The sequence below is a fragment of the Peromyscus californicus genome, unplaced genomic scaffold, assembly GCF_007827085.1.
Source record: "Peromyscus californicus insignis strain IS unplaced genomic scaffold, ASM782708v3 Scaffold_17__1_contigs__length_78620276, whole genome shotgun sequence".
Lineage (NCBI taxonomy): Eukaryota > Metazoa > Chordata > Mammalia > Rodentia > Cricetidae > Peromyscus > Peromyscus californicus.
Window position 1 is genome coordinate 18,554,372 of NW_026294469.1, and position 22,801 is coordinate 18,577,172.

General features: G+C 40.3%; 1 long non-coding RNA gene across 3 annotated transcripts; it reads left to right on the forward strand.

Moving 5' to 3' along the window:
• The first annotated feature begins 379 nt into the window (after positions 1–379).
• On the forward strand, positions 380–17,109 carry LOC128112613 (uncharacterized). 3 transcript variants are annotated; one of them, XR_008219060.1, is made up of 4 exons: positions 2,767–4,618; positions 4,961–5,082; positions 9,324–12,641; positions 13,507–17,109. It is a non-coding gene; the product is annotated as an uncharacterized LOC128112613 (long non-coding RNA). The 3 variants fall into 3 exon arrangements; XR_008219062.1 differs by lacking the exons at positions 2,767–4,618; positions 13,507–17,109 and adding an exon at positions 380–543 and having other exon boundaries at positions 9,324–10,297; XR_008219061.1 differs by lacking the exon at positions 13,507–17,109 and having other exon boundaries at positions 4,314–4,618; positions 4,961–5,086; positions 9,324–10,297.
• Positions 17,110–22,801: the final 5,692 nt, after the last annotated feature.

The window sequence follows — 22,801 nt, forward strand, 5'->3', positions numbered from 1 at the left end:
TTTCCTCTTTTTGGAAACAGACGTGTGCCATTTCTGCCTTGCAGATGGTTCCTATATCCTGTGTCATTTGATATTCCCCTCTGTTCTCTAGTTAGGTAGCTCAGATTCTTAATTAAATGATTTATATCCACAGTGGTATTTATAAGACAAATATCTGCATGTATAAGAAAATGAAGGGGAGCAGGGGATGTGGGGCATGGAATCTGCTTCAAAAATAGATGCAGAAACATTTCAGCAATCTTTTTTGAACCTTGTTGGAGTTTCAATCTCCCCTTTAAAAGTGGATTAACCAAAGTTGCCAAAAAAAAGCATATGCTTTTATATAATACATTCCTAATCGAGGGAGCCTGAAAGCAGTGTGAGAAGAATATGTGCTGACTCCATCTGAGGGAGAGCTCAGACTGGCTCTGACTTCTGAGAGGAACCCTTCTCCTTGGGTAGCTGAAGACAGCACTGGAGGTGCTATCCTGGGCTTAATGCTGGAGGTGTGGTATAGGAATGAAGGTGGGACCAGCAATGAAAGTCCAGCTTGTTAAAGGATGGGTAAGTTAGGCTCAATGGGCAATATAGAAACTTTCCAAACTGTGAGGCTTGTGATCTGTCAGGGTCTTGCTGATTCAGTGCTCACTGAAGGATCTCACCAGCAAAGGCTCGCTTGTAGTCAGATAGGTCAGAAGTTGACAGCGTTCTGCTCCCTGTTTGCACACTTAAGCCTCCAGCCCTCTACATTAAAATCAAGTTATTCTGTGCCACAGAGCCTTCTGAGTTCATCAGGTAGAAGAGGGAGGACAAAGACTTCCACAGGATGCTGCAGGAACTTGGTAGCTCCACGGGGTGCATCGTAGCTTGCCAGTAACCCTGGGGGTGTCTGTCAAAGGTCTTGCATTTGGAGTGATGTTATTGTTTAGCAAATGCTGAGGGAGTAATTGTTTTACTCATATAGCAGAAACATAATGTAGTAATTCTTTCTAAACTGCTGCCTTGGGGTATGTGAGACACTCATTTCATCTTCCTGAAACTCGGTTGATTTGTTTATCAATAATATGCCTACCCTAGGTTCTTCTCAAATGTGTTTGGATGGGAAAATAAAATATGCATGGATATATGAAAATCACCTGATAAATTATGTATTGTCCTTCCTAGTGGACAGTGATAATATGAGTATCTAGGGATGACCTTGCAGATTCTTCACTCTACAAGCCTCTGAAGAAAGAAAATAAAGAGTATCTGAGAACTGCAGCAGCTTGTGTGAGTTACTCAACTAGTTGTTGGTAGAAAAAGAAATTGAAGCTCAGTTGTTTGTGTTTGTGACCCTCCTATGAGGTCTTCTGCCTTTAACAATGGAGTGACAAGACCTCACTTCTCCATGCCATTTTGAATATATATCTGACTATCCTTCTAACAGAGTGAATATCAAAATCTCTTCTTTGATCTATCTTTATGCCAATGTCAAATAAATTAGTGGACAGAAAGTAAATTTGGATGACTGCAAGTTAGGAAACTTTCAGTTAGCTGCTGTATTTCTCCTTTGCTCTGTGATTCAATGAAGTTGCATTAAATGTGTCATTAATTCCAGAAGGAGTTAGAGTTTAGAAGTCTAAGCTATATTCTGAAATTAAGTGCCAGACCCAAACTTTGCTCAAATTGTTCAGAAGATTTACACATCATCCAGTTACGTGCAGGCTGGAAAGTGCTGTGAGGATAGAATGACTACCTGTAGTTCTTCAGCAGTACTATTTTGTGTATGTAGTGCTGTGTGGACAGCAGGTCTTCTCCTGTGACTTAGTGCACTGCAATCTTCTCTGCAATATGACTATGATAAGCTCAGCCTTTCTTTTCTTTTCTTTTTTTTTTTTTTTTTTAAGATTTTCCAGACAGGGTTTCTCTGTGTAGCTTTGCACCTTTCCTGGAACTCACTTGGTAGCCCAGGCTGGTCTCGAATTCACAGAGATCCGCCTGGCTCTGCCTCCCGAGTGCTGGAATTAAAGGCGTGCGCCAACACCGCCCAGCAAGCTCAGCCTTTCATGTACAGGCAGTCCTGTAAGACAGTTGTCTCATTGCCTATATTCACTTAAAAGGGACTGCTTTCTTTCATGGAATTTTATCATTAGTGATAGTTCCTATTTGCCTTTTCTGGAAAATGGCTTTACCTCGGCTTTCACTGTTGTCAGGAAATAATTTCATATCATAGTCTTCAGATTATTCTTCTTGATATCTGACCCACTGTATATATTGTGTGGTACTCTGAAGAATTCTTACCTGTGTCCCAAGAGATCTCTTTTGTGCTTCCACACCCTTCCTATAGTCTTTGTAAAAGTTCTGACTCATGTATGCTCCTGCCCCAGTCATCTGATGGATGACTCATATATGGCCCTGTCCCAGTCATCTATCTGATGGATCAGAGAGCTTCTTTTCAGCAGATAAAGTATTTACTTCATTTTGGAACCCACACATTTAAGGCAATTGAACAATAATGAGCAAATTGATATCATCTAAGAACAAGTTGGTCTAACATATATTATAGCTAAAGTGATATTACAGCCAGAAGATATTGTCTGTTTCTAAACAAAGATGTTCTTAAAATGCAAAAGTGGATACCCTAAAAAATAAATAAATAAACAGACCATATTACGTATTCTGGTTGTGTACAAAATCTCTTACAGAAAACTCTAGAAAAATAAGAGCACACTGTGGTGGTTCACTGAATGACATCCAAACAGGTTCCAGTGGAGAGATTCATGCAACTTGTTTTCTCTTCTTGATGGAATTGTACATGTGGCCTTAGGTACCTCACTATCATGGTGACTCTTTGTAAAGGACTTGGGGAGAACTACTGACTCCTGCCTGCCCCAATCTCTGCACTTCAATGAATCACTGGCAAAAAGAACATCATCTTTTCCTCCCAGTGGTCACCTTCCTGATTTACTATATCTCTATAACTTGAGTCTTGGAGTTTACAACAGGTCTTAAAATACAATTTCAAGACATACTGTGTCACTGGAGAACATGGCCTTTAGGGATTCAAACAGAAGTCAACTCATTGGCCTTTATTAGTACTTAGCATGAGCACTATGGTGTTTTAAGTATAGTGAACATTGCAAAAATAAGATAAAGCCAAGTCATAAAAGACTCTATAACTAGGGAAGTAAAATTAAAAATCAGATGGGAAAGAAGGAAGAAGTTCTAGGACATTGAACTTGCTTGATGGCTATAAAACACCCTGAAACACATGAGATGTCGAGACATTGAGAAAGCCCTGACAATGATGTCATGAATTTAGCTGGGTCATTAAAGTCTAGCAGAAGTGATGATATGGGGAGAATTGGAAATAACAGGTGCCAGGCAAACCTGGACACTCTCAAGTGCACCATGCGTTTAAAGGACAGAGAGAGGCAGACTCAGATCACAGTATGGAGGCAGCTCTTCCCAAAGCAAGAATCAGTTCAAGAAAATGGGGACAGAACCAGTGATTAGACCTGTAGGCCCCTGGGAACTGCACAGCATAGAGATGATACTGCAGAGTCAGGGCAGGACTGTGTGCAGAGATGAAAGCTCTCCTTCAAGAGAAATGGGCTAAAGGAGTCTGAAGGTCAGAATGGCAGCCTTGCACCACCCTGAGTAGGGAAACCAGCCGACAAATCAGACTATGCCCTCACTGAAGCAATACAAATCAGACTTGCATTTTATTGTCTAGCCAAATGCTTTGTCACTCTCATTAGCTCCTCCACCCTCTGCTTGTGTCCACCTCTGCAAATCAATGAGCAAAGAACACCAACTCTAGTGCAGCTGTCTTGATCCTAGAATCAGCAAACCTCTGTGTCAATGTTATCCCATTACTCCTTGTTTCTCTGGCTGGTTTCCTAGTCTCAAACCAAGGACAATTCCTGCCTGCTTGCTTTGTTCTGGAAGACCTTTTACTCAGCAAACAATACCTCATGCCTGGGAAGAGGATTATATGGGTGGATGTGTTCTGTTTCCTCATTGCCCAAATTTTAGGCTTTTCTCTGAAAAATTGAAAGTAAAGGAGACATTCATCTCCACTATCTAGAGCTACAGTGATGTTTTAACCTACTGAAATTTAGATTTATCTAAATTAGATTCAGTTAAGTTCTCTCCTCTGTCATCCCTGTTAGAAAACATGCGGGCTTGCTTTCTAGTTGATGAAAGAGCTGAGATTTGAAGTGTAACTCTTTATTCCCTCAGCTTCCATCCCTGCTTCCTCCAAACATTACACCCCTCCTCATTCTGACATGCTCACTAGTCCTCAACAGGGAGGTGGCCCAGCCTTGATACAGTAAGCATGGAGGGAGGGGGTGATGGAGGGGGGGCAGCTTTGAGCTGAGATTAACAAGCTGCTTCCCTGGGACACCACGTAGGTTTAGCAGTGATTTTCCTCAAATGTGGTATGATCTGGAATTTGTAGAAGTTTATTCTTAGCTCTTTCCTTTGGCTTCTGCAACATGTTAACAGCTTGTGCATTTTGTAATGCCTTCTCTCATTGCCATGGTAACCATTAAAACTTAAGGTATATTTGACTGGAGAGCTGGCCCAGGTATTGGTTGCTGGCATGCTGGAAGACAGTACAAATGAAACGACACCAGGCAGCTGCTTGTTACAGGTATGTCTAGCTGAGGGTTGGTATGTAAAATTTCTGAATAGCAAAATATTGGGAAATGATTATTCATTTCAGAAAGACTAGACAGCAGAAAGACTAGACGGTAAAAATCTTTTTAGAGAGTGAATTCTTGGTTCAGCCCTCAAATTGGATTATTTAATAAATTGCAGGATTCTTCTTGAAAAGAACATTCAGCCATGAGTTATATGACCATAGAAAAGGGTTATCAGTTGTCTTTTAGATTCAAATGCAGCTTAGATCTATCCGCATTTTTGTTTATTTTAAATGGTGGGTGGCTGGCTACGCCAGGATGGAGTGGCAGCTGATTAGTGTTATCAAATTTAGTTCAAGGTAAGCCAATCCAGTCGCATATAATAAGCCCAAGCTTACACAAGCAGGCGAAGGAGGCCAACAGGAAGAGCAGAAGGGACGAGGAACAAGAGGATGAAAACCGCAGCTCTGCAAAGGTTGGTAAGTGCTCGGGAGAGCTTATTTCTAGCCTGCTTCCATTTGACAGGTTCAGGGGAGTTTGTTCCTTTCCAGCATCCATGCTGTGCTAGAGTTTGTAGGAGGACCAGAAATCCATGGAGTGAAGTTTCTACCTCAGTAAATGTGGACATGTCTGGAAATAGCATGTGGGAAAATTAAATACAAATAAAACAAACAATTCTAGTGCGAGGAAGGAGACTTGCTGTGAGTTTGATCACCATGAGTGTCCCTGATGCAGGTCCAGAAGAGAACTGGCTGACTGTGCTGTCAACAAAGGAAGATGCTTCTCAATATGTTAATTTTTATATGACTCATAGGAATAACTAATGTAATGGTTTAGTGGAGGGCAGTGTGCATGGTGGATATATAAAATGCTAAGCTCCAGGTGAAAACAACATTTTGTTTAAAATACTAAAATTCCTTAGAAGTATGGACATCTTTCCATGTAGTTCAGACGCAGGTGACAGCCACTCCCTGTCTAAGGTGAAGATAACAGATTTGCATGGGCCCTATGACAGGGTTTGAAGTAATGACACATTTAAGGAGAGGGAACCTGACATGGTAAGAGCAGCACAGAAACCAGAGTCTTGTTTCTTAATGAGGGATTTCAGACACACTGTTTTCTCCCCTCCTCACCCTTTCAGCCACAATTGTTAAATCCAGAGTCCTGGCTCCAAGACGAAAATCTCAGACACACTCAGCATTCCTCTGGGAACAGTGACTGGAGGAGGCTCCCCTCCATGGTTGCCTTTCACAGGGCTGGCCTCCTGGTCCGGTCCCTGCGTTTCCATTCTCAGGCGCTGGCAGGTGTTACCTTAATCGGAATTCTTACTCATGTGAGACACTGAGACGCAGCATTGTGTAAATGTCTGCCTTGATTCTGAAACTGACAGAGCCTCCCTTTTCTTGTCACTTCTAGCAGAATGAGGAGTGATTTCAGCAGAGTCCAAGATTCCCTAACTGACCAAGGCATTTCTGGCTTTGAGGGCTCTCCCCCAATACACAAAGCAGCAGAGCTGTAATTAAACTCAGCCAGCCAACAGAAAGTGTCTACTCACCAATGAGAAGTTGGTTAAGGGAGTGCTGGTGACATAACATCTGGGAAGAGGCGAAACAAGTGTTGTAGGACTGAAAGGGCAAGGAGCAGGTGACCGTAGGTACAATTCTGACATTCTCTTCTACAGAGTGGGCCTGGCAACTATCCCTGCCTTTGGTATAAACACCAGGACCAAGAACATAGGCACACAACATACACTTAGACACACACAGCACATCGAGCACACATCTAGACAAACACACAGCAGACACTTGGACATGCACTACATACATAGCACACACCAAGATACATACACACAGCATAATCTTAGACACACACTATACACAGCACATGCCTGCGCACACAGAGAGGGCACTTAGATGCACACAAACAGAACACACGTAGATATATACATGCACACAACAAACACCTAGACACACACTACACAAACAGTGCAAACCTATACGCACAGCATATACTTCTAGACACATACTATGCACACACCGAGCACACACTTTGATGAACACAGTATACATAAACATATACATATGCATGTACATACTTACATACTTAGACACATATGCCACACTACACACACACAGCACACACCTAGACAGACACATCACACATACAGAACACATATTAAGACATACACACTATACTCTAAACAATCACATCATACCTAGAAACTCACACAGAACACTACACACACAGAGCAGACATGTATGTACACATATATCACATTATACACACATCCATACAGAAGCACACAACACATACCTAGACACACATATACCATGGTACAAAATAATACACATGGCACACATATATAATACACAGAACACACAATACAACATCCAAACTACACATTGCACTACACACTCTACACAACACTGCATACCACACACACCCAACACATGTATACACATCACATATACCCAGATATACATACATTCCACTCCACATACAGCACATATCCACATATACTATGCACCTCAATGCACAGGAAAACTCAACACACACACACACACACACACACACACACACACACACACACACACACACCTGACAGTCACATAATGCACATCCTTCTTTCCTTTTTCTTTGCTCTCTGGAGCATGGGAATCCACTCATTAATTTCTCATTCCAGTGTTTATGTTCATGATGTTACCACCACCATTATAATCTTACCAAGTTAGACTCAAAGTGTCATCTGCCTCTAGTCTCAGAGGGAGAAGTCTATCATCAGTCAGAAGCAGTTTGTGTCATTGGATGGAAATGCACACAGGTCTCACAAAGTCTGAGGACACCTGGGACTGCAGGAGTGAGAGCAACCTCTGCAGAGTGGGCACAGACTTGATATTGGGAAACAGGACAATGTTTAAACATATAGAGAGCTGCACTTACATGCTGGATTTCAGTGACCCCACCAATTAGTCAAAGAAGCTAAGTTTTTGGTCCATAGTTTCTTTATCTGCTTCAAAAGTGACTGAACCAGATGCCTCTCATGTCCGTTCTCTGGGGCTTTTTTGAGTTATCTGTCCTCCCTTGCAGATAGTTATTAATAGATATAAGAAAATGGGAAAATTGCTATTCCCATCTCATATCTAAAAATGCTGGTATGAGCAGCCAAATCAGATAGGATTTCAGTAGTGATATTGTCAGCGAAGTCCTGCTTTAGGCACAATTTTAAGATGGTCTCCACATTCCTACCTCTAGGGAGCATACACCTCTCTCCCCTTGGAAGTGTGAAGAAACTGAGAGTATGCCATTTCTACTTGTACTTCTCACTTGTAGAAGAACATGTCACAGAATGCCAGGGAAAAACTCCTGTGTTTCTCATGCATAGGCCATGAATTGTGTGTGACTTTCAAGGAACTGAATGTGATCTCTGGGTAATACATAGCTAGGAAAACAGTGGGGCCCTCAGTCTCATCACTGCAGGGCAGAAGAACCTACCAGTAAACAGGAAGGTTGGAAGGGGATTTATCTCCTCAAATAAGAATTGTATCCCCAGCTGACAACTAGATTAGCACCTTATAAGACCCCAAGCAGGGACTTCAGCTAATCTGTGCCAAGATGGTTCCAAATAATGCAGGGACAATGGATATGTGCTACTTTAAACTATTGGGTTTATAGTGTGCATTGAACAGTAAGAGTAAACAATGATGTCACCCTTTCTAGAACACCCTGTTCATATAATCAAGTGTGACTATCTAACAAAGGTAGAGACTGTGATTCACAAATTACACACATATTTAAAACAAAAGGAATCTGAAGACCCAGTTCATTAGCTGAGTGTCATCTCCTATGGTCCATTGGTCCATTAAGAACTCACCTACGACCTGGGCATCAGATCCATGCACTCCAACTCCCTGAGTGCAAAGACCTAGCTGTTAAGATAAGGGCATGTTGCATGCTTGTGTTATTTGGTAATGAGTCACTTCAGATGTTTTAGGGGTAGGTGTTAAATCTCTTATAATGGATATAACTGTGGAAGACTGCTGGTGGGGACATTTCCTCCTGACCTCAGCTGGTGATCACATTGTGCCCTGAAGCATAAGAACTGATAGGCCCTATAATTTTATCCAAGCTAACAGAACAGCAGCTGCTGTCCTTGAAGCTTGGTATCTGATTAAATCCCCAAATTAGACATTGCCTTTTGTAACCTGAATTCTGTCATGGTAGTAAAATCTGACAGTATGGGCTCCTCATTCCCCTTCTCCTATCATAGAGGTTTCTTCAGTAGCACACAGACAATTTCAGACCCCATAGGTTACTCAGGCACTTTATCAGAATTTGGGAATTTTGCAGTATTTCTCAAAATGAGAATTCAATCTTCCTAATGTAAAGAAGGGGAGACGGAGGCCAATTCACCTGCAATTGTATGCCCATCTCCAGGGACATATCTCACTGATTGCCATGAAAATAAATCGGAGTTTACCATTTCAAATCATTGCCAACCCTGTACCATTTCACAGACAAAAGCAAATGCCATCCACTACCCTCTCCACCAAGAACCCCATAAAACCTGCCAGTACTTATGTTCCTGCATAAAGAAAAACACATTACAATCAGGTTAGACTAAAGCCTTCCGGAAAGTGGTTTGGAATTCTGCTTCTTGGAAAATGCTTTATTATTTACTACTTTGTTTCTTCAAGACTTTCTTCCTTCTTCCTTCAGGAAAAGCACTGTTTGCCTCCAGTGTCCGGAGTGAAAGCCTTCAACTGCAGACTGCTGCAATTTCTACCCTAATAGTCAACTAGCAATTAGAACTGTTTGTTACAGTGACAGCCAGAGAAGCATTTCAAGCAACAAGGCAGAAGCAGAGGAGCCAGAACAAGAGCCTGCTCATTTGAAGGGGACTATCGCCACACAGCAGCAAGTCCTGGGATAGCAGGCAATTTGGGGAGCATGGCTGCAAGAGCTCAGCTTTCACACACATGAGGCTGCAACTTTTGAGAAAGAGCTGATCTTTATTTTGCTGGAAGCAAAGAAAATAGGAATCCTTGTTTTGGTGTTTAGAAAGAGATATTCCACATTCTAACTCAATATCCTAATAGTCTAATCTGATATAAGAGGATGGAATAAATTGGGAACTTTAATTGTCAGTTATGGATTTGAGACAGTGTTGCAGGGCTCAGGAAACATCTCACAATAAGAACCTTGCAATGGAGTCCTGTTTACTTTACAAAATGGGGGGGGGATATTTGAAATAGTATCTCTAGTATCTTCATCTGTTATGTGTTCTTCAAGTATTCTGTAAATTATGTTTAAGTTTAATTGACAACTTGGGAGGAAATGTTGTGTTTGGTGCCACATTTTTTCTCCCTGTTCTTCTTTCTTGTTTTTTTTTTCTTCCAAGTATTCTAGTCTACACTTTACAAAATTATAATTAAATTCTGTTCTTGATTTCAGCAATTAAAAGAGAAAAAAGCTTCACCCCTGGACTTGTAAGTTGTCTTTGGAAGCTATCTCTTCCTCTGAAATAAACCAAGAATCCTACTTCTTTTCCTCAAAGAAACCATCAGAGAAGCTTTAAACACTGCAGGGTATTTGATGTTCTCGAAGAGATGTAGTTTTCCTCCTTTGTTCAAGAGCTATTATTAAGTAGAGATTCAATAAATAGCCAAATGCAGGCAATTCTTAGACATTGAGTAAGCATCTTGCTAGATACTTTTGTGTGCACTCATTTGAATGTATTATGCTTTCTATTCTCTAATGAGAAGAGTCAGGTGACCAAGCAGAACTGTGGACAGGCAGCTTTAGGAGGGAGCTGACACAGGCTGGGTGGGTTTACACAGGTTGTTAGGCAAGTCTTGGTGCTGCTTCCAGTGTCTTCTCGGAAGCAAACACTCCAAATGCAGGAAAAGAATATTGCCGCTTTTTCTCTTTTGTTTTAGTATGGATGGGGTCTCTCCCCCTTTTATTTATTTTGCAAGTACGCAACTGCTCTGCAGCAGCTCTTTCCAGAGTCAGAGGTGAAGTCACGCTTGACTGGAGACATCTAAGATCAATTTGTTGCCTCATACTTCAACATTAAATGCAGCTTGAAATATAATTGTTAGTCCATGCACTCTCAGCTCTTAGGAAGTGTTCCAGCACCTCAGAACAGAGAGTGTGGATATTGATGATAAGCCAAAACGTGTACCCTAAACCACAGCTAAACAGAATTTTCAGGTTCAGAGATACATATAGCTCTAAGGAACAAGTTGGGGAGAAGGCAGAACAAAAGGCAGAAGGAAAACACACAAAAAGACAGAGCTTTGGGACTCTCAACCCTGATGAGTGGAAAGCACACAGTCAAATTTGGGGATTTAGTTCAGTGGTAGAGTGCGTGCCTAGCAAGCACAAGGCCCTGGGTTCGATCCTCAGCTCAAAAAAAAATTTGGAAAATTGCAAATAAAATATATTACACATAAATCATTTTTCTTTTTCTTTTTATTGCTATTGAAAAAGTTCTACAACCCCCTTTTCCTTAGACAGCTTCACAAACCCTGATTTGGAGGATGACCATTCAGTCTAGTGACGTCTGGTTTCTATTTTGAGGAACTTTGGCTCACTAGCAGCCTGGTCTGGGAGGAAGCAGCAGGTGAGTCAGCACTGGGAATTGAATGACTAAGTCTTCTCACACCCCTCTGGAATCAAGCTCTCAGATTCTGCCTGTCCTCTCTGATTAAATTCTCTGAAGAATTTTTTTAAAAAAAGTAAACATACAATCTCTGTGGCTCCATAACTTGTGAGGGAACATGGAATCCAGGGCTTATGAAGCTGATCCTATGGTAGGTCCATTCTGTGAGAATCCAAAGTTACAGTGTTTCCTTGGGTGGAAAAGAGAAGATACTGTTATATTAAATATGGCAGTTCCATGGTAACATGATCCTTTTTAGACATATAAGAGAATTACTGATTTATGATCTACCTATCTCCAGAGTGGAAAGGACCTCCAATGACAAAACACACAAGACATAAGAGTCTTGACTTTTCTTGTTAATAGAAGTGTTTTCTAGCTGACTGGCAGCATAGAGTCCTGGATACCAGTAAGGTAGGATATATGAACCTGCTTCATCAACATGTTACTTTGTGACCTCAGACAATTTGCAGCCCCCACCACACTGTGATTTGCCATTAGTTCAAGAGACACAATTCTGTTCCCAGTAAGGGATTTGTAGGATAAGCTTGTCAGTGCAACAGATTCCTATTCAAAATACCCATTTGTAACAAGTTCATTCAACAGCATGCAAATATCCTTAGAATCTCTCTGTACTTTCTAGGTCACTCATTAAGTACATGTTGGTGACACATAGCCATGGTATGGAAAGTTTGAGCATAGGAATCTTCTTACATCTCATACCTTTCAATAATGCTTTGTCTCCAGGAGAATAGGGGTCTTCTGCCAGCACCAGACCCTGTCCTGTATACTTTCACTTCAGTCTTGCTGGCTTTCCATAAAGAAAAAAAAATCTGGCAGGATCTCCTGTGACCCAGTTAGTGAGTAAGCAACATGAAATGAAAAGCTGAATTACCATAGTCACAAGAAAACCTAGAAGCCAAAACTACTTTAAAAAGTATTTGCCAGGTTTATGATGCACAAGGACTTGGGGAATCTATGCCAGCATGTGCTATACAACAACAACCAGTCTTCACAAACCCAGGTTGAGAATGGAGCCCCACAAAGAGCACTTGCTTTGGTGCCTGGAATCCACAAAACTGTAGACTCAATCTCATAAAAAAATGAAATTGAAAGCCTTGGACAACTAGACAATTCCACAAAGAAACCGAAAGAAAGAAATGAATGAAATGACTGCTTCTAGGTGTGGTGGAGGAGAAGGATTTTCTAGATATGAAGAAGAACACAGACAGAGACATCTGGAAGGGTCCAGACTGAACCAACCACGGGAATGTGTGTGTGTACCAGAAGCCAAGAGGCCAGGAGTGAGCCAGGAGATCAAGAGACCTACTTGCCAAAATGACTGATTTATATAGGGAAGAGAAGCTAGGGTAAGGGGCCTAGCCCAGTCTCTGGGCTGGGGATGTTAGAATAGGGAGTGGGGTGAGATGTGCTGGGAGGAGACCCAGGTACTGAGTAATGCTGGGGGAGCTGGCCTGTGTCCTCTTTGATATGTTAATAGCCACCTCAGCGATTTGTTCTGAGGTTTCTTTGAGACCTAACAGAAATAAAATAATATTTTCTGAGTGAAAAGAAGAATGAGATGAATTGAGTCGCTTCTGCAAGGGCATAGACAAAATTCAAGCAAGGCAAACTTGAGATAATAACCCCAGCACTGCCCATTTGGCCTTAGGAGTCGACAGGGCAGCTGGGAGTCCTGTCTGCTCCTGTCACCTTTCAATCCCTTTGTTCCTTCTTTCCCCCTCCTTTCCTCCTCCTTTTGTTCTCTTCTTCCCTATTCTATTTATGTTAATGAAATCAAAATATTCTATTCCTTCTTTGTTACTGCAAATCCCAGTTCCTTCTCCTTGAAAACAAGAGTACAGAGAAAACAGCCCCATATGGGTGTCAGAGAACTGAGATACCCCAAACTCCCCCACTTCTGTGCTCTCTGTGGCACATGGGTGTGTAGATCTATCCTCTGCAGGACACATCTACAATAATCTGCAGTTTCTCACTTTATGCTACCATGAGAAAACAGAACAGAGGATGGCCACGAGGCAGGAACCAGGAGAGAAAAGCCAAGGCTGAGTGCACCTCCCCAGGCTTGGTCAGAACTAACAGGAAACAGGAGGCATGGGTCCCTGGGAGATTCCTTAGTGTAGGAGAGAAAGAAATACTAAAAAGGGGAGAGAAAGGAGTCAGGGAGATTGTGTCCCCTGTACCTTCTAATTCAGCTCCTCTTTCCTTTTGTAGGCCTTCCCATGATGGGCCTGATGCTGATCACACTCCTCAGATGGCTGGATGTCCTCAGAAACGCACTTGCTGTTGATCCCAGGGGAATGCAGGGTTGTAAGCTTGCTCTGCTTATATACATTATGAGAATGCTATCCTTGTGAACTGTACTTGGAGTTAGTGTTCACATGCACACAAACACGCATGTGCACACATGACTGTGCACCAAAAACACATACACAATCTCGACCGGTATTGATGATAAAGACTAAGACAATATGTACCAATTGTTTAAGCAGTTTCTATCTTAAACCTCTCCAGGTAAAGTCACTTCATGGTAGAAGACAACTAAGTGGATCAATAGTAACACAACTACTAATAAGCGGAAGGGCTTGTGTTCAGTCTTTTGATCCTATATTCCATTTGTTCTAACACATCAGTCTGCCTTTGATATCATCTTACTTGGTTATCAAGGACCTAGTTCAAATCTTTATTTCCTTATGATGTCTTTCTGAATACATCAATTTACACAATTCTCTTCTTTGAAGTATGTGATGACAATAATGATGATTTTCCACGTGATAGATTTTGAAAGTCTTTTTCAGTGTACAACGTGGTGATGTATAATTAATTACGAAATTTTATGTTAAAGTATTTATTACTAACAATAGAACTGTATTTTTTAGTTAATTCGAATAATTATATTTCTGAAAGTGTGTTGTAAACTTTGGAAGGCAGAAGGTATCTTCCACATTCTCTCTCTGTTCTTGCAGCATCCAAGTGATCTTTATTCCCACTGAGGCTAGTTACATACTACCTGAGCAATCAAAGCCAGCTATGAGTCACAGTAAGTTAAATACAAGTGAGTCATTAGTTGTATCCCTGCCTGCCCACTGTTGTTGCTTTTGTGGCTACTGAGTTTCAATTCAGAATGTTTTTGCTTCTCAAATGCTTAGGAAATGCCAAGTCTTTTCGATTCCCAGAATTCTCAATCTTCATTTGTGCCAGCTTTTAGGGAGGCCAAGGAAGCCTAATGTGGAGAATAATTTTTAAATCTATTTGTTCCGTATTGCTAATGTTGCATGTTGAGCCAAAACATAAGCAACATTCCACCAGCCATATTGTAATAGATGATAAAACTGAGAATTACATTAACAACATAATCTAATAGGTGTACCTGAGAAAGTATGAATGCACATGGTCATTTTCTAAAATATGCACTTGAAATGCCACCCACTTGGACAGCCGTGGAAATGGGGAAGGAGGGGGAAAGAATCCATCCCAAAGGAGCATCTGGGATCCTGTCCTAGCAGTTATCACCCTTCTGGTACCCTGCTGCGTTCAGGCAGCACAGGCTGCAATCTGGGAGAGTTCATTTCAAGTTATCATCTGAACCTAAAACCAAGGTTACACCTCAAATGTGAGTACAAAATTCCTCCTGAAAAGGCTTACATTCTGCTAAGGCAATGGTTCTGTAGTTTGTTATAATAGATGGAACATTTTTAAGAAACATTCTCAGCCTTATATGAGAAGTTAAAGATAGAAGCTATTTCTAATATTTTTAGAGAAAAAAAAGAGTTTTAACTACCTGATGTACTTCACTATGATAAAACAAGACTAAGAGCAATCTCAAGATTTTTTCCCACAGCTATATCCTTATCTTCATAAGCATGGCAGAATGAGTAAGGGCTCATCTCAACATTGGCTCTCAATCTTTGCATTACCATGTGATCAATACTGTGGGATACCATCAAAGGAAAGTGACAAGGTTGCTCTAGAGCTAAGACTGCATGAGTGGGTCTCAGGAGGACAACTGATGTGGGGGAGGGCGAGCACTGAGCACTTAGGTGGCTATTAGGAGACATCATACTTCACATTTATAGATTTCTACCCTTCACTCTCCCATGTCTTTTCTGAGTCCATACTAACTAGTATTTCCTGAAAGGTGGTGAAGAGAAGCTATAGGAAAGCATGTGTCTACACTGAGGAGACATTTTGACCTTATATTCCAGACTAGAGAGGTATCTTCATGAGGGGGTTGCACATGTAACTGTAAAGGTTCATTATCATGTATTCTGGAACCAGAGTAGAAGTTCCTAACATCCTTAGACAGGACAGTCAAATGGAGAAAAACAACAGTTGCATAAGGAAAGTAAATATATTTACACAAGCAACTGCTTTGTTCTTTAAAAGTTAAAACCAGAAAACAAACTGAAAATATTTGGCAAAGGAATAGATTCCTAACAAAGTACAAGGGGATTGCAGGAGGCCAGTCAAAGCACACACCACATCCAAGCCTCCAAGAAGGCTCAGAAGCTGTATGGACTAGTTTACACTCTAACTCCAAGATGAAACATGGACCAAAGCAACTTGGGGAGGGAAGGATTTACCTGGTTTGTAGTTTACAGTGTCAGAGCAGGAACCCAAGGAAGGAACACGGAAATAGGAACTTAAGCAGAAACCATGGAGGAATGCTGTTGGCTGGTTCAAGTTTGGTTATCTTTCTTATACAGCTCAAGGCCATTTGCCCATTAGAGGGCTGTGCCCTTTAATAACAATTGTCAACAAAGAACATACTCTACAAACACATCCACAGGCCAATATGATGGACACAACTCCTCAGTAGAGGTCTCCTCCTACCAAGTGTGTGCCACTGACAACCAAAGCTAACTATGACACTGACACAATCAGAACTGAAACTGCATAAAAATAAGTTCTGTGGGGCCTGGGCTTGAGGAAAATCAAATCATACAAGAGGACCGTGGAAACGTCAAAGAAATGTGGCATATGTGAGGGATGTTACTAGATATTACCTCTTGAGGTGAACACAATTAGCTGACAGAAGACTAGGGTTGAGATGAGATGAGCTCAATGCATTCTCAAGTAGAATGGAGAATTCTGAGTAGTGAAGGAAACATCTTACAGGTATCATCAATGGACAAAATGTTATAAATATTGAATTACATGAAAATTTGTGATGGTTGAATTTAAAATCTTCGGTAATTTTAAAAGTAAATATAAAAACAATATTGATAACAAGTTATACAACTAATAATCAATTATTAATCACTTATCCAAAGACACTGAAATACATTTTTTAAAACTTAGTTGTGAACTAAGTATTTATTCTCAATCTTGAATAAAGATGTAATTTTGTTCAATGTCTTGATTCATGCCTTTGGTGGTATTTGCCTTTATCAATACCAGAAACACTTTAAGGTGATTTAGACTATTATATTAATCCATAGGAAGTTATCCACTTTCAACTTGTTTAATATAAAAACCGTGAGCCAAACAAGACACCAAATAAACAAAATGAATAAGTAAACAAAAAGACAAAGAAAGTTGCCCATGGTTCAATCCAAAACTTTTACCAAGCTAAGTATCTTCTACTGGAAATCAGTGAATTACAATACAATCAATAGAAATTTCTCACACAGCTCCAAGTCTTTATATTAATAGAGTTAGATCAGGTTTAAACCAAAGGTGTTTTTTCAGCGATATCACCTAATTTCCTGACACATTACAAAATCATCTTCAAGTATCTCATTTACAATGGCCAACACATGGAGGTACAAATATGTAGAATGATGTGGAGATGTGGAGATTTCAGCTAATTTTTTTTTTTTAAAAATTAACACTGACTAGGATGGTGTAGGATGGTGTCGATCAAATGTGTTTCCTCAACAGGATTCTGTGTTTGTTAGGAGATAAAACTTAAAGACTTAGAACAAGTTAATTCTCTCTGTGCTGACATAGGCTCAGAATTCTCTCACATATCATGAGATTCCATATCAGAGGAAAAGTTTATAAATCTTTCGAACTCTATATCCAGCCAAGAAAGATCTATGTGTGAAGATCATCCCACCTTCTTAACTACGAGAGTTTGGAGTAATATGAACCTCAGATTCCTTCTGAAGCAAACTTACCAAATTGTAATTTGAAAAAAAAAAAGTACTCAGAACAATACTGAAGAATGTGGGTATGATTCACTTCAATCAAGAACAGAATTATGGTGTTAGAAACTATGGATATCCAAACATCACTAAGTGATTAAAAACACTAGTGTAAAATTTTCAAAGGTCTACTTTTAGTTCCTCTTACTACTTCCCACATCTGTAGCTCTGAAAACATTAACAAACAAAAGGCCTGTAGCAGTTCTCATACAGAACATTAGTTAATATCTCAAACTGCTTCATGTGTTTACATGAAGATAAGACGCATCAGCTCCTGTGTAGAGTTAAAGCATGCCGTCAATATAAGGGCACCATGATCAGTTATAAATCAGTGTGCTGAGCCCTGTGCTTAAGTCGCAGTACTCAGTGAGCTTGGGAATTGGGGGCCACTGTGAATTCAAGGCTGAGCTGAGCTAAATCTCAGGAACTGTTTGTTTGCCTACATTTATTATGTTTTTCTACAACCAAAAAAATCTAAGGGCTCTGAAACTGAAATATTGACTGTGGGATCTTCTGTAATTTCTACATGAAATATTTTTCTCACTTATGCTAAGCTATAGCCCTTTCCGTAATGGTTCCATATTACTTGTAATTTATCTCTATGCTAACTAAATAAATGACAATAGCTATAAAATTAACCTTAAAAATCAATTTAAAATGGAAACAAAGACCATGTATGATAAATATGTGTGCCCAAATCATGAATCCTCCTATTTAGGGTTGTCTTCAGTAAATTGTTTAAATATTTCAAGTTCTAGATTATTGAATGGAAATATAGTAGATGAAGTAGAGGAAATATTTGTTTTTTTTCTTTTTAAACTTTTACTTTATTATTAGTGTGTGTCACAGAAGGTAAGACGTAAGAAGTTAAATTTTAGGAGTTGTGCTATGGAATAATCAATCATTCTGTATATTGTGAATATGTGTTACTCTCATTGGTTAATAAAAAGCTGACAGACTGGAAGCTGGGCAGGAAGTTAGGTAAAAAAGAGACACTGAAAATGATGGGAAGAAGACTGGTGTTGGGAGAGATACCAGCCAGCTGGTGAGCAAGTAGGATATGTAAAAAATGATGTAACAGGCAACAAGCCACATGGCAAAGCATAAACAAAAATATGGTTTAATTTCAATGTAAAAGTTGGCTATTAACAAGCCTGAACTACTGACCAAGAGTTTATAAGTAACATTAAGCTTCTGAGTGATTATTAGAGACGGGGTGGTCGGGACGGGGAAAACTCCACCTACAGAGTTGGTTCTCTGTTTCCACTGTAGATTCCAGGAGCTGAATTCTGTCATTAGGTTTACATGCTGAGGTATCTTAGCAGCCCCCATCAAAAGCAAACAAAACCTTTCTTTCCAAAGAAATATTAAATATCATAGAATTTATTAAGCACCTGTATAAACAGCTATCATGAGATTGTATGTCCTTTTTATTTGGCTGGTATTATTTACATCAATCTAATGATATGAGGTAGTCTTACTTAACCCTTGACCTGTGCAGACAGCATATTGCCACATGTGGTAGCTTGGAGACTATGAAGCATTCTATTGTCAATTTTGTATCCAATCAATTAGTCATTATTGCCAGTGGTGAAGTTCAGAAGATAGACAGAGTTGAAATAGAATGCACTGAGCACTTGAATGTGTGGATTAAAGAATTACTAGAGTTAAATGAAGAACTTGAGTGTTCACATCCACAACAAACAAGCATGATGGACCAGGTGAATTTCCTAGAAAGCCCAATAGCTTTAAGAAAAAGTATCCAGGTTGAAGAGAGAGGGCACACCTGCAGATCATATCTAAATATCTACTGAATTATACAAAGTGAGCTCCAAGCATCTAGTCAATTGAAAGGTTATATTCTCAACTTCCTATCTCTCTCAAAAGTCCCCAGGAACATGTATTGATTGCTGTATATTGAGCAATCATCTCATATGGTATTGTTTTGTTAGTGATGGTGATAATGCCAGCAGAGTGTCCTGGCTATAGTTTTGATTGTAATAATAAAACACTGTAGCCAAAAGCAAATTGGGGAAAAAAAAAAAAAAACATTTCAGCTAGAAACTCTCAGGTTACTCACCATCACTTAGGAGAGCCAGGGTGTGAACCTGGAAGCATAAACTAAAGAACTCATTGAGGAATTCTGCTTACTGACTTGTTCCTCATGGCTTGCTCAGCATACTTTCTTACATACCCCGGGACCACCTCCCCAGGGATGGCAACACCCACAGTGAGCTGGACCTACCCAAATCAAATCATTAATCAAGAAAATGACTGACAGTCTTGCCTACAAGCCAATCTTATGGAGTCATTTTTTTCTCAACTGAGAGGCCTTCTTCCCAAATGTCAGCTTGTATCAACTTGACAAAAACAGCAACAATCAGCACACAGGGGTTCTATGTCAGTATGTCACTAGTGTGAAAGAGTGTGTAAGGATAGTGTCCTAGTTAGCTTTAATTGTCAATTTGACACAGCTTAAAATCAGGTGAGAAGGGCATTTTAATTTGAGGAATTGCTCAGATCAGATTGGCCTGTGAATGTGTCCTTGGGGGATTCTCCAGACTGTCACTTAGTTTAGAAGGGCCTAACCCACTGGCAGTGGCATCCTTCTATGGGCAGGTGGCCCTGGCTGTATAAGAATGCTAGGTAAGCCGGGCGGTGGTGGCGCACGCCTTTAATCCCAGCACTCGGGAGGCAGAGCCAGGCGGATCTCTGTGAGTTCGAGGCCAGCCTGGGCTACCAAGTGAGTCCCAGGAAAGGCGCAAAGCTACACAGAGAAACCCTGTCTCGAAAAAAACCAAAAAAAAAAAAAAAAAAAAAAAAAAAAAAAAAAAAAAAAAGAATGCTAGGTAAGCATGATCCTGAGAACAAGCTAGCAAGCAGAATTCCTCCATTGTTTCTCTTTCAAGTTCCTGCTCAAGTTAATGTTCCAACTTCCCCCAGGATGTACTGTAATCTGTAAACTGAAATAAACTCTTCCCTATCCTAAGTTGCTTTAATCAGAATTTATTATTACAGCTACAGAGATGAAACTAGAATAAATGGGAATAGAGTGACCTTGGGGAAGACTAGCATGTGACCTTAAAGATCTGTAAAGGTCACGTTGATAAATTCAATGGGTAGGATGATAATGCCTTATTTTGAACACACACAGGAGTCAAAATGAATAGATTGAAAAGCAGCACTTCTCCCCCCAGCTGTGCAGGGATCAGCAAGACCATTATCAAGACGCTTACTCTCTGTGAAATGGTTTGTGTTGAAATTATTTTTTTAAGGGCATCATTTCTCTTGGCAAAACTTCATTACTAATTTGCCAATTGAATATCCCATAAGATATTGAAAGGCGTTAGTGAATGCAGAGTGAGTATTTTGATTTAAATAACATGTGCATCCCCATTGTTCAATAATAATAGGATGGATAACATCTCCTTTAGATTTTCAAATGTAATTTATGGTGCTAAGACTGTTAGACAGCAGATGGATGAGATAATGGGTGATGCACAAACTGCTGGAACTCAGGTAATGATTGTGATATATTTTGCATAAGGTTATGATAATCTGAAAACAAAGTAATACTTCTTTTTAAAAAACAGCCAAGGAGAGTGATTAATGAAACTCTGGTACAAGAGGTGGTCTGAGTCCTATGCTGCAAGACTTCTGGATTAGTTTGGAAAATTTCCTTCCAAACATGTGCATCCTGGCAAATCCACATGGAAGCAGGGATCTGAGGCTGAAGCATTTCAGGATTTAACACTGAACAACCATGAAAAACTATATTGACCAAAGTAGGCAAATAACTCCTGGTTGATTCATTGCCTCAATTTTGCTATTCCTTTAAGTAAATTAGAGTCAGATATTCATGGCTGCAGTCTCGTGATATCCTGAAGTTTTCTTCCTTTATGAGGTATTCTGTAACTGGAAATTTTGCATATTTACCTGATAAACATTTTGTTTCTGTGTGTTTAGTTTGCTTCTTTCATTATTCTATCAGGATAAACTCTAGCTGATTCTCCCCCTTCTAACTACCTGAAGAGGTCATAGGGTAAACTCTGAAATATTTTACAGGATCCTGTGTACAGCAGGTGCCATAAGCATATAACTCTGAGGTTCTCTATAAGCGTTGGGGCATGCCATGGTACCTGTCTGTGAGCAGAGGCCACTACAAAGTGATCCAGTTCATATCTGAGAAGGCAAATGCTCTGCCATCAGACCAAGGAGAGGAGACATTACCTCAGATAGATATTGTTGGAAATGTTATTTACTCAGCCAAGAGCCAAATGTTACAAAGATATGACTAAGAAAACTTCAAGCTATGTGTACTCTAAGTGGAGGCTGGTAAAGGACATCCAGGAACTGACATGGACAGTGAGGTCAGAGAAGGACTTGATAGGCTTACCATAGCACTTGAACTACTGAACTCTGAACTCGGAGCCAGGTCCCCCCAAACCAAGCAAAACATTAAACAGACATCTAGGGAATAGCACTGTGTAGAGAAACATTGGTTGGGAAGCGAGTGGTATCTGTTTATACTTCCTCTCTGCTTTGCATATGAGAACAGAGGTATTGAGTGAAAAAGAGAATATGAGTGCTAAATCCTGCAGTTTCCAAGGAGGCCTTGAGACTGTATGTGAGCACCTGCCTAGCATGGGCAGACCAACACCACATCATTACCTTCCCCCATATAGAGACATAGAAAAGGATCTTGCTGTACTCAGGCAAGTAGAGTCACATAACAAATACTTCCCTGGCCTCTGCTATGCTCTCCTGAGGTTGTAGTCCAAGGCTCAGAATTCCCTGCACTCTTCTTGTTTCCATGAGTAGGGGTGGAGTGTTTATACCCATTGTCCAAAGACCCCTTGACCATGGGTCTTGGGGGACAGACAAGGATGTAGATGTGTCTCACACAGGAATGTTCTCCTAAAAGCTACTGTCACTACAATATTCAACATGTGTTTTTAGTAATGAACAGGGTAAGAGAATCTTTCATGAGTAGAAAGTGTGGGGGGAGTTTAGGAATCTAACATCACTGATAACCTTGTATCCATGGAAATACTTGGTTTCAGTTCCAAATATGTAACTCCAAAGAAAACGTTAAGACAGAATTCTCTGCATTAATATCAACAGATTGTGACCTTCATTTATGTTATTTTGGGGGCTAAATTATGCCTAACTCATTAAACAACTAAACCAAGTTGGCAGTGCTGGTGCACACCTATCACACCAGCACTCTGGAGGCAGTTAGGAAGATCCAAAAGTCTTGTTTTACCTGAGCTATGTAGTGAGTTCCAGGACAGTCTGGGGTACCAGCAAGGCACCTCCTTATAAAATGAAACTCATTGAAACAAGGGAACAAAACAAGA